We start from the raw sequence: 13,759 nt of genomic DNA, 5'->3' as shown, positions 1-13,759 counted from the left end.
GGCAAACGACTGTTGGACGGTCAATTGTTTTGTGAAAGACTTAGCGGTCTTACGACTTCCCCTCTGGCAAGATGACCGACTAACAGCAGCAACAGCAGCAGTGGCAGTAGTAGGCGTACCGCTGCAGGATTCCTCGGATGAATCCCGTATTGAGGAGGACTCAGTCTGGCTGGTGACTTGGGCTGCAGGACTGAATCTGATGGAGATTGTGGAGGAAGTTGACGAGGAGGGTGTTGCTGGTGTGTATCCAACTGGACCACGGGATTTAGGTGTCCCTGTACCGATGAGGGTCCTAGCCCCAGTTCCTGAACTAACCACTGAACTATGAAGGTTATTCAGGTGACGTATAAGGGAGGATGTTCCTAGGTGGGCAAGATCCTTACCCCTGCTTATTTCAGCTTTACATAAGCTACATATGGCCATACATTGGTTGTCTGGATTTGGATAAAAATAACTCCAGACCGAAGAGGTGCATTTTTTGGTCTTCTGACCAGGCATGACGATGGGCTTTTTCATCCCATGGACATCAGCTGTTTCCCCCCCTGGTGCCTCATTTACAATAACCACATCACCATCCTCATCATCAAGTTCCTCCACAGCGCCAGCTACATCATCAATAGCCTCCTCCCGAGCCACCTCTTCCCGTACAGTGATGGGAAGGTCAGGCTTGACAACCACCAACATCCTTGGACTCGCCTTGTGGATTTGTGATAATTTCTCTTTAGAAGGCAGACTTGTTTGCTGTTTTGTTGCTGACAGCATAACTCTCTTCAATTTTTTGTAGGGGGGGGGAGGAGGAGGAGGGCTAAGATCCGTGGGTGAAGCTGAACCACTAGTCATGAACACGGGCCAGGGCCTAAGCCGTTCCTTGCCACTCCGTGTCGTAAATGGCATATTGGCAACTTTACGTTTCTCCTCAGATGATTTTAAGTTTCTCTTTTTGCTACTTTTTCTTAACTTGGGCTTTTTGGATTTTACATGCCCGGTACTACGAGATTGGGCATCGGGCTTGGAAGACGACGTTGATGGCATTTCATCGTCTATGTCATTACTAGTGGCAGCAGCTTCAGCATTAGGAGGAAGTGGGTCTTGATCTTTCCCTACTTTATCCTCCAAATTTTTGGTCTCCATTATATGTAGCACAAGATACTGCAGAATGTGTGAATTTGGTAATATTGCAGTACCAATGGACTTATACTGCTGTATTGGTTTTGCAAATTTGGTTATAATTATTATATATTTTTTTTTTTTTAAATTTTTTATTTTTTTTTACTTTTTTATTATTTTTAAAAAACTTGGGAATAATGGGGAAATAACTATGCCCTTAGAAGCACAGAGCACAGGACACAGCACCACTGGACTGAACAGGACACGGCACAGGACCCAGCAGCACTACGGAACTCAGCAGGACAGAGCACAGGACACAGCACCACTGGACTGATACTGCAGAATGTGTGAACTTTGTAATATTGCAGTACCAATGGACTTATACTGCTGGATTGGTTTTGCAAATTTGGTTATAATTATTATATATATATTTTTTTTTTTTAATTTTTTATTTTTTTTTACTTTTTTTTTATTTTTTAAAAACTTGGGAATAATGGGGAAATAACTATGCCCTTAGAAGCACAGAGCACAGGACACAGCACCACTGGACTGAACAGGACACAGCACAGGACCCAGCAGCACCACTGACCTCAGAAGGACAGAGCACAGCACACAGCACCACTGGACTGATACTGCAGAACACAGCACAGCACAGCACAGAACTAAACAGCACAGCACAGAACTAAACAGCACAGCACGAGATCTACCAGGACAGAGGACCACCTAACACACCCTCCCTCTACCCTGATCAATGCCCGAGTGAAGATGGTGGCGACTAGCGGGGAATTTATAGGATCCGAGTATCGCGAGATCCGACAACGGGATTATGAGTCAGAGCCTCAGTTTCAGATTTGAATTTGGCGCCAATACCCGGATCTGTCTCGGATCCGACTCGGATCCGCAACGTTCGGGTGGGCTCGGATTTCATAAATCCGAGTGCGCTCATCCCTACTATTTATCAGACAAAATTTTGCTTTGGGATTTAATTTCTTGTAAAGTGTCATTAAGACATGTGTTTAAGGTATTAGAACACGTAACACCTAGGGCTAGATTTACTATCAGGCGTGATGCATGGCGGCTTGAAGCCGCCATGCATCGCGGCAGTTTTCCGTCGGGTTTGCATTGCAAACAGCCGGATATACTAATGGGCGCATTTCAGCTTCAATTTGAAGCCGCCGGCGATGTCACGGCGGGATGTAATGCTCAAAGCCGCCGGCGGCTTTGAATAGAACATGGCGCTTTTGCTTTAAATGACGGCGCTTTCGTGTAAAGGCGCTTTTTTTTAAAATTACACCTGTCTCCTGGCCTGTTACTATTGGCTATTTTCAAACTCAGGAGATTTGACATCACAAGCCCTATATAAACCACTGGCCTGCCACTTTTTTCTCTGATAGGGTTTTGAGGAGTTTTGAGAGAGGAGTTAGTTGGTTTGTGCTTTGTGAGAGTTGGTGAGAGTTGGAGTTTGGTGGATTGGTGGAGCGATATCTAATTGAAGTGTGAGTAGTCCTGTGGTATTTTTCTGTTTTGTACATTTATTTTCTCTTTTATTTTCTGTCTTGTATTTTTTGTATTTGACTTGTCCTTTGTCTGTGTTACTTGTGTGTGCCTATGTGGAGAGTGTGTCTGTATTTAGTGTAGTTTGTCCTTTGTGTTTGTAAGTCTTTCGTTGTTTTCTGTGTTTGGCATTTATTTGTCATTATGTCCAGAGATAGGAGGGGAGAACAGGCTGAGGAGAGGGAGATGGAGGTTGAGGGGTCAGAGAAGGGAGAGGAAGAGGTTGAGGAGACAGGACAGGGCAGGAAGACCAAGACATGGAGGAATGTGCGTTTCTTACATGATGAGAATTGTGTGTTGGTGCACAACATCATTCCATGCTACGAGGTCATCCTAGGGAACCTGGCAGCCCGGACTCCACTAAGGCGGCGTCACCAACTGTGGAGGAGAGTCTGTGAGGCCGTGAACGCGGTGGGCCCACTAAAGAGGACAGTGGCGCACTCCTGCAAGCGCTTCTCTGATATTAAGAGGAGGCTTAAAGAGAAGATGGCCCAGGAAAGGGGGGCAACATGGCGCACGGGTGGTGGCCCCCCTCTTCGTATTGAGTACATTACGTACGAGGAGGAGCTGTGCCAGATAATGCCGGCAGAGATTGTCGATGGGATAAACGTGCAAGACACGGATTCGCCCTCTTTTGGCCAAGTAGTTGGTGAGTTATTTGTTTTTTTTACCCTAACAGTATTTTAAATGTTTTTTTCTTTTTTTAAATGCTTTTTTCTTTTAAAAGTGTTTTTCTTTTTTTACAAGTGTTTTTTTCTTTTTAAAAGTGTTTTTCTTTTTTTACAAGTGTATTTTTTACTCTATTAGTTTGTAAAGGGCAATTTATTTGAAAAAAAACGTTTTTTTTTATTTGCAAACACATTTTTTGATTAACTGTATATTTTTGCATAGTTATTTGCTACAAATACATTGTATGCTTTTTCTAATACATCCAGATTCGCCAGGACCGCAGTTCAGTCCCAGTCCGAGACCTACACCTCCACCTTCAGTGAGAGATTCGGGCACAGACGAGCAAGCAGGTGCGTGATTTCTGTTTAGGAGAGAAATAATGGAGTTAATTGATTTTCTGTGCAAATGTTGCTGTCAATGTTTTTTTGTTTTTTTTAATTGTTTGCAATGTGAACTTAGGGCTACATTTACTAAACTGAGATGTTGCCTATAGCAACCAATCAGAATATACCTTTACTTTATTTATTGCATTCCACAAAATGACAGCTAAAATCTGATTGGTTGCTATAAGCAACATGTCCACTTTTTAAAGCACGCAGTTTAGTCAAAATACCCCAGCATGTACTACACAGAGGGAGTACTAAAATAGTAGTAGTTTACCCCAAAGCACGGTCTAGCAGCATTTGGCTGACTAAATGCTTATATTTGTACATTAAAAAGACTTTGCTTTCAGCCATACATAGTCCAAATGATAATGGGTATTAAATGGATAATAAGTGCATCCTTAAGCAGGTAGCATAGGACAAGAAATCAGGAATGCAAACATTGTGAAAGAATCTGTAGTTGCTAAAGAATATTCTTTCCTATCCAGTGTTCAGAATGCAATATACAAACATATTATATACTATATACTTACCGTCATTTTTCATACACAGGCCCTCTTCATACCAGGCACCTCAGGCGGAGTCCCTGGAAATGTCCCCTGAGCCAGAGGATCAAACGACCATCACCCTGGTAACAGTGGATGCCCCTGTGTCTGGCCTCCAGGAAGTTTCACCTGGCCCTGCTGAACCATCACACCACCAACCTGCACCTGAAAGTATGGACCCAGCCAGAGAAATGGCGCTATCTATTGGCGCATTCCAGCAGCAGCAAACAATGTTCATGGACAGGAAAACTCGCCACATGTCCCAAATTGCAGCCCAGTTGATGTGGATACACCGCTCCAATAGTCAACTCCCTGCTGGAATCAACCGTCTGGCAACTGCTTTAGAACAAACCAATGTGCAGCTGGCCCAAATGACTGGGGCTGTGGAGGCCTTACATTCCACAGTACGTGAGGGGAATGCCAATGTGACCCGGCTGGCAGGGCAACTACATTCAGAAATTGTAGCCCGTTTACCGGCACCTATGTCTTCAGCCACCACCAGTACCGCTAGTACGCCTAGCAGATCTGTACAGAGTACTCCTCCAAGGAGAGGTGCTCGCACCAGGGGTGGGCGAGGGAGGGGAGAGAGTGGCACCAAGCATTGCGATATGCCTGCAAAAAGGCGTCGCTAGTGCAATAATTATTATTGCTTAATGTTTTCAAAAGTTTGTGTAAGCATTATACGTTATTATTTATTGTGTTCTGCAATAAATGCAGTTAAATTTCTATGGTGTCAGTCTTTCTTTTCTGCTAATTAAACAAGAGTATACTGATGTTTTAAAAACTATGCACTAATTTCACTTAAACATTGACCTCTGACTGTCACATTCCAGGGATGTTCATATTTACCACATGAGGAGTACACGCTATCCTCTTTTTAAAGGTTCCAATTTACAAAACATTTAAAATAAAAAATAAAAATTGCACTCACATAAAACACATTTTTGAGCAATAAATGTTTATCATACTATGTACTTACACGTAAAGTAGTTTGTAATTAGACGGTCTCTAATCTCCCTTCCGCCCTCTGTGCTCTGCACATCACCAGATGTGACACGGACCCCTTCTTCTTCACTGTCTACTGCAATAATCGGTGGGGTAAGTTGATGTATTGCTAGATTATGTATCAAACAGCCAGCCAGGATAATATTAGGGATGTGCACCGGCGACTTTTGAGGTCTCGTGTTTTGTGTTTTGGATCCGGATTTTCGTTATTTTTGAGGTTCGGATTTGTCTCGCAAAACACTTGACGAAAGGTCTTGGTTCGGATTTAAGGTATTGGATTCGGATTTTTTTTGAAAAAAACATAAAAAGTTTAAAAATCAAGTTTTTGGGCTTATTTTCACTCCTAGGCTATTATTAACCTCAATAACATTCAATAACAAGCATTTCCACTAATTTACAGTGTATTCTGAACACCTCACAATATAGTTATTAGTCCAAAACGTTGCAACAAGGTATCTTTCTGGACTGCGTAGAGGAGTGGGTCACCACAATATATATTAAAAACCCTGAACTTTTATGATTCGCACCAATAATTGTACCTGGACTGCGTAGAGGAGTGGGTCACCACAATATATTAAAAACCCTGAACTTTTATGAATCGCACCAATAAATGTACCTGGACTGCGTAGAGGAGTGGGTCACCACAATATATATAATAAGAAAACCATCAACTGGTTTGATTCGCACCAATAAATGTACCTGGACTGCGTAGAGGAGTGGGTCACCACAATATATTAAAAACCCTGAACTTTTATGAATCGCACCAATAAATGTACCTGGACTGCGTAGAGGAGTGGGTCACCACAATATATATAATAAGAAAACCATCAACTTGTTTGATTCGCACCAATAAATGTACCTGGACTGCGTAGAGGAGTGGGTCACCACAATATCTTAAAAACCCTGAACTTTTATGAATCGCACCAATAAATGTACCTGGACTGCGTAGAGGAGTGGGTCACCACAATATATATAATAAGAAAACCATCAACTTGTTTGATTCGCACCAATAAATGTACCTGGACTGCGTAGAGGAGTGGGTCACCACAATATATATAATAAGAAAACCATCAACTTGTTTGATTCGCACCAATAAATGTACCTGGACTGCGTAGAGGAGTGGGCACTGGGCACCACAATAAAATATATAAAAAACCTTCAACAGGTCTGCATTACACTACACATACGGCTGCTCCTCCATCCTCTCCATCATATACATGTTGGAGTTTTAGCGTGTGACAACCTCTTGTTTTTGATAATGTCAGTGCATTTTGAATATTTTTCAATTTGCCCCACACCACTGAATGTACTTTATCTATGACACGCATCTATCTATCTTGACTGCGTAGTGTGGTGGCCCCGGTACACAATTTGGTACCGGGGCCACAATAAAATAAATACACCCTCCACGTGTCAGAATTCCACCAAACAAGTATCTGGACTGCGTAGTGGGGTGGCCCCGGTACCCAACTTGATACCGGGGCCACAATAAAATAAATACACCCTCCACGTGTCAGAATTCCACCAAACAAGTATCTGGACTGCGTAGTGGGGTGGCCCCGGTACCCAACTTGATACCGGGGCCACAATAAAATAAATACACCCTCCACGTGTCAGAATTCCACCAAACAAGTATCTGGACTGCGTAGTGGGGTGGCCCCGGTACCCAACTTGATACCGGGGCCACAATAAAATAAATACACCCTCCACGTGTCAGAATTCCACCAAACAAGTATCTGGACTGCGTAGTGGGGTGGCCCCGGTACCCAACTTGATACCGGGGCCACAATACCTCCTCCAAACATGCTACAGACAATTCGTCATTGAGATCCCATTAAGTATGTTAAAGACAGACAGGGTCCAAGTGTTATTAGTTGACTTTGTAAAGAAAAAAACTGTCCCTGTTGCACATAGTCGTGCAATGAAGACTTACTTTTTCATTTAAAGGCACGATCTTTCAAGTGTAGTGTTTGTAAGTCTAAGTCATATTATACTTTTGGTAAAATTGGTTTTTTTTGTTCCTCTTTATGTTAATTAATTAGTAATAGAATTAAAGTAGGAAATAGAATTAAATAGAATTAAAGTAGGAAATAGAGTGGTATAGAGTTGTAGTGTGGTATAGATAGAGTGGTCCACACAATATAATAATAAAACCCTCAACTGGTCTGAATTCCACCAAACAAGTATCTTGACTGCGTAGTGTGGTGGCCCCGGTACACAATTTGGTACCGAGGCCACAATATAATTAAAAAACCCTCCACGTGTCGGAATTCCACCAAACAAGTATCTGGACTGCATAGTGGGGTGGCCCCGGTACCCAATTTGATACCGGGGCCACAATACCTCCTCAAAACATGCTCCAGACAATTCGTCATTGACAGACCCCAGACAGACAGGGTCGTAGTGTTATTGTTTGACTTTGTAAACCCAAAAAAATGTCCCTGTTGCACTTGCACATAGTCGTGCAATCAAGACTGACTTTTTCATTTAAAGGCACGATCTTTCAAGTGTAGTGTTTGTAAGTCTAAGTCATATTATACTTTTGGTAAAATTGGTTTTTTTGGTTCCTCTTTATGGTAATTAATTAGTAATAGAATTAAAGTAGGAAATAGAATTAAATAGAATTAAAGTAGGAAATAGAGTGGTATAGAGTTGTAGTGTGGTATAGATAGAGTGGTCCACACAATATAATAATAAAACCCTCAACTGGTCTGAATTCCACCAAACAAGTATCTTGACTGCGTAGTGTGGTGGCCCCGGTACACAATTTGGTACCGAGGCCACAATATAATTAAAAAACCCTCCACGTGTCGGAATTCCACCAAACAAGTATCTGGACTGCATAGTGGGGTGGCCCCGGTACCCAATTTGATACCGGGGCCACAATACCTCCTCAAAACATGCTCCAGACAATTCGTCATTGACAGACCCCAGACAGACAGGGTCGTAGTGTTACTGTTTGACTTTGTAAACCCAAAAAAATGTCCCTGTTGCACTTGCACATAGTCGTGCAATCAAGACTGACTTTTTCATTTAAAGGCACGATCTTTAAAGTGTCAGAAAGAGAGAGAAGACACAGGAGAGGAGAGTTGTAGCTGGGGACCTGGGGTGGAAGCTCCCAGGCTCCCCCAGCATTGCCTGGAAGTCTGAGCGTGGTGACTGAGCCAGGGCAAGGAATGTGTGCCCTGGATGAGGGGGAGAACTCCATGCCACTATAGTGAACCCAAGAGAGAGGGGGACACTGCACATGGAAGAGGCCCTGGAGTGAGGGCTGCTACAAGAGGCATGGTAGCTGTAGTGTCAGATCCTGAGGCTGAGAGTACACAGAGTGACGTGTCAGAGCACAGGAGACATTATCCCCGCAGAGGAGGGATGAGCTGCAGTTGAGAGGTCTGCTGTTGAAATAGGACATGCACACTTTAACAAACCAATCATTTCAGCGACAGGGCCTACCAAACAACTTTGACTGAAATGATTGGTTTGTTTGGGCCCCCACACCAAAAAAGCTATTCATCTCTCCCTGTACAGACTAAACAGGCTCTACTGAGGCAAGATGTCGTCCTCATCCTCAACCTCTGATTCCTCTCCCCCTACAGTGTGTACTTCCTCCTCATCACACATTATCAATTCGTCCCCGCTGGACTCCACAACCACAGGTCCCTCTGTAGTATCTGGAGGGCAGTGCTGTACTTCATTGAGGAATTGATTATTCATTTTTATAAACATCATTTTTTCAACGTTGTGAGGAAGCAACCTCCTTCGCCGCTCACTGACCAGGTTCCCCGCTGCACTAAAAACTCTTTCCGAGTACACACTGGAGGGGGGACAACTCAGGTAAAATAGAGCCAGTTTGTACAGGGGCTTCCAAACTGCCTTTTTTTCCTGCCAGTAACAATATGGACTGTCTGACATGTCTACTTGGATGGTGTCAGCAAAGTAATCATCCACAATTTTTTCTATTGTGACAGCATCCAATGCAGCGAGAGTAGACATGTCTGCAATGGTTGGCAGGTCCTTCAGTCCGGACCAGATGTTATCAGCATCCCCGCCAGTGCCTCTTTTGGGAAAACTGAGCTTTTTCCTCGCAGCCATAGATGTGGAAGAAAATGAGGGTGGAGCTGTTGGCATGTCACGGTCCTCTTCAGAGGACAATCTCCTGACCAGCAGGTCTTTGCACCGCTGTAGATTTGTGTCCGCCGGAAACAGAGACACAACATACGCTTTAAACCGAGGATCGAGCACGGTGGCCAGAATGTATTCCTCTGACTTTAAAAGAGTGACCACCCTCGGATCCTGGCAAAGCGTACGAAGGGCTACATCCACAAGAGCTACATGCTTGCTGTAATCGCAATGGCTTACCAGCTCCTCCCTCACTTTCTCCAGCTGCTTCTGCAACAGCCTGATCAGGGGAATGACCTGACTCAAGCTGGCAGTGTCGGAACTGACTTCTCGTGTGGCAAGTTCAAATGGCTGCAGAACCTTGCACAACACGGAAATCAGTCTCCACTGCGCTTGACTCAGGCGCATCCCCACTCCTTTGCCTATGTCGTAGGTGGCTGTGTAGGCCTGAATGGCCTTTTGCTGCTCCTCCATCCTCTGCAGCATATAGAGGGTGGAGTTCCAGCGCGTCACAACCTCTTGTTTGAGGTGATGGCAGGGCAGGTTCAAGCTTTTTTGATGTGCCTCTAGTCTGCGGTAGGCACTGGCTGAATGCCGAAAGTGTCCAGCAATTTTGCGGGCCACCGCAAGCATCTCCTGCACACCCCTGTCACTCTTGAGGTAATGCTGCACCACCAAATTAATGGTGTGGGCAAAACATTTGACGTGCTGGAAATTGCCCATATTTAATGCCCGCACAATGTTACTGGCATTGTCTGACACCACAAATCCCCATGAGAGTCTAAGTGGGGTAAGCCACTGGGAGATAATTTCCCTCATTTTCTCTAATATGTTGGCAGCGTTGTGCCTCTTATTAAAGCCTGTAATGCACAATGTTGCCTGCCTTTGCATGAGCAGCCATTTTGTAGATGCTGCTACTGATGCAGCTGTTGCTGTTGCTGCGGAAGGGGATGCATCTACCCAGTGGGCTGTCACAGTCATATAGTCCTTCGTTTGCCCAGAACCACTTGTCCACATGTCCGTGGTTAAGTGGACAGTGGGTACAACCGCATTTTTAAGAGCACTGAGGACACTTGATCGTACTTCTCTGTACATTTTTGGTATCGCCTGCCTAGTGAAGTGGAATCTCGAGGGGATTTGGTACCGGGGACACAATACCTCCATCAACCCTCTAAATCCCACTCCACTGATGGCGGACACCGGGCGCACGTCTAACACCAACATTGCAGTTACAGCCGCAGTTATACGCTTTGCAATAGGGTGACTACTATCGTATTTGGTGGTCATGGCAAACGACTGTTGGACGGTCAATTGTTTGGTGAAAGACTTAGCGGTCTTACGACTTCCCCTCTGGGAAGATGACCGACTAACAGCAGCAACAGCAGCAGTGGCAGTAGTAGGCGTACCGCTGCAGGATTCCTCGGATGAATCCCGTATTGAGGAGGACTCAGTCTGGCTGGTGACTTGGGCTGCAGGACTGAATCTGATGGAGATTGTGGAGGAAGTTGACGAGGAGGGTGTTGCTGGTGTGTATCCAACTGGACCACGGGATTTAGGTGTCCCTGTACCGATGAGGGTCCTAGCCCCAGTTCCTGAACTAACCACTGAACTATGAAGGTTATTCAGGTGACGTATAAGGGAGGATGTTCCTAGGTGGGCAAGATCCTTACCCCTGCTTATTTGAGCTTTACATAAGCTACATATTGCCATACATTGGTTGTCTGGATTTGGATAAAAATAACTCCAGACCGAAGAGGTGCATTTTTTGGTCTTCTGACCAGGCATGACGATGGGCTTTTTCATCCCATGGACATCAGCTGTTTCCCCCCCTGGTGCCTCATTTACAATAACCACATCACCATCCTCATCATCAAGTTCCTCCACAGCGCCAGCTACATCATCAATAGCCTCCTCCCGAGCCACCTCTTCCCGTACAGTGATGGGAAGGTCAGGCTTGACAACCACCAACACCCTTGGACTCGCCTTGGGGATTTGTGATAATTTCTCTTTAGAAGGCAGAGTTGTTTGCTGTTTTGTTGCTGACAGCATAACTCTCTTCAATTTTTTGTAGGGGGGGGGAGGAGGAGGAGGGCTAAGATCCGTGGGTGAAGCTGAACCACTAGTCATGAACACGGGCCAGGGCCTAAGCCGTTCCTTGCCACTCCGTGTCGTAAATGGCATATTGGCAACTTTACGTTTCTCCTCAGATGATTTTAAGTTTCTCTTTTTGCTACTTTTTCTTAACTTGGGCTTTTTGGATTTTACATGCCCGGTACTACGAGATTGGGCATCGGGCTTGGAAGACGACGTTGATGGCATTTCATCGTCTATGTCATGACTAGTGGCAGCAGCTTCAGCATTAGGAGGAAGTGGGTCTTGATCTTTCCCTACTTTATCCTCCAAATTTTTGGTCTCCATTATATGTAGCACAAGATACTGCAGAATGTGTGAACTTGGTAATATTGCAGTACCAATGGACTTATAATGCTGGATTGGTTTTGCAAATTTGGTTATAATTATTATATATTTTTTTTTTTTTTTTTATTTTTTATTTTTTTTTACTTTTTTTTTATTTTTTACAAACTTGGGAATAATGGGGAAATAACTATGCCCTTAGAAGCACAGAGCACAGGACACAGCACCACTGGACTGAACAGGACACGGCACAGGACCCAGCAGCACTACGGAACTCAGCAGGACAGAGCACAGGACACAGCACCACTGGACTGATACTGCAGAATGTGTAAACTTTGTAATATTGCAGTACCACTGGACTTTTACTGCTGAATGTGTGAACTTGGTAATATTGCAGTACCAATGGGCTTATACTGCAGGATTGGTTGTGAAAATTTTGTGGTAATTAAAAAATATTAAAGTAGTTTTTGGTATTTTATAAAAAAACTTTTTTTTATTTTTTTAAACACAGGGGAATATTGGGGAAATAACTATGCCCTTAGAAGCACAGAGCACAGGACACAGCACCACTGGACTGAACAGGACACAGCACAGGACCCAGCAGCACCACTGACCTCAGAAGGACAGAGCACAGCACACAGCACCACTGGACTGATACTGCAGAACACAGCACAGCACAGCACAGCACAGCACAGCACTAAACAGCACAGCACTAAACAGCACAGAACTAAACAGCACAGAACTAAACAGCACAGAGGACCACCTAACACACCCTCCCTCTACCCTGATCAATGCCCGAGTGAAGATGGCGGCGACTAGCGGGGAATTTATAGGATCCGAGTATCGCGAGATCCGACAACGGGATTATGAGTCAGAGCCTCAGTTTCACTTTTGAATTTGGCGCCAATACCCGGATCTGTCTCGGATCCGACTCGGATCCGCAACGTTCGGGTGGGCTCGGATTTCAGAAATCCGAGCGCGCTCATCCCTAGATAATATCAGACCTCTTTTTAGGTGCATACATAGCCACCCAACCAGATTATTCTAGTAACCTGAACCTAGTTTACCAAAGTACAAAGGTACGCTATAAAACACCTCTACTAGTGGGTATGTGCCTCATTGAATTTGTGCTGTGCAGATGTGTGAGGACGCAGCAGAGGAGTCATCAGCCAGAAACCAATTCTTTATTGAGTACATTAGAATTGCTTTTACACTCTGTTAAGGGTTTTGTTGCAATATTAAAAAAATAAATAAATGTGGAAATCAGTAAATAAATTGCATGGTGGGAAAACACAAGAGAAAAAGAAACCAAAACAAGACTGCAATTACAAGACACTGGCCTTTTAACATATACAATCCCAAAGAAAAGAACTTTGTACATGAAATGGCCCTTTTCCTTCTGTTCTGATTGACCAAATACCTGAAACAGCACACTGTTTGAACAATCTCACCGCTCACAAGCAGCGCTTTCATTTTGGTCTATTGAATGGCGGTTTTTTGGCGGCTTTATAAACCCCCTAATAGTAAATCCGGCTGTTTGTATGTTGAACATTGTTGAAACCGTCATGGCGCTTTATACAGAGGCGGGTTTGGAAACATAATTTCTGGCCGTTTGGACGGCGGGTTTAGCCTTAGTAAATCCGGCGATGGCTAAACCGCCGCCAAACCCGCCGAAAGTCGGCGGGTTTACAAACACGCCTGTTAGTAAATCTAGCCCCTAATCTCATTTCTTTTAAACCATAATCCAAAACCAAAGAATAGAAATACATTTGCTGCAGTAAAGACACACACACAGACACACACACACACACACACACACACAAAGGTGGAATCAATGCTTCCCTGAACCAAACATGCATCTACTGCTAGCTACAGACCCTGTGAAATCTGAAAGGCAGCAGTATACCAATTTTCACAAAAGAGAAGTGACTCAGGTGGTGGCAGAGATAGAGAGTCTTAGCA

Source organism: Mixophyes fleayi, chromosome 3, assembly GCF_038048845.1.
Source record: "Mixophyes fleayi isolate aMixFle1 chromosome 3, aMixFle1.hap1, whole genome shotgun sequence".
NCBI lineage: Eukaryota > Metazoa > Chordata > Amphibia > Anura > Limnodynastidae > Mixophyes > Mixophyes fleayi.
This window is presented reverse-complemented; position numbering follows the sequence as displayed.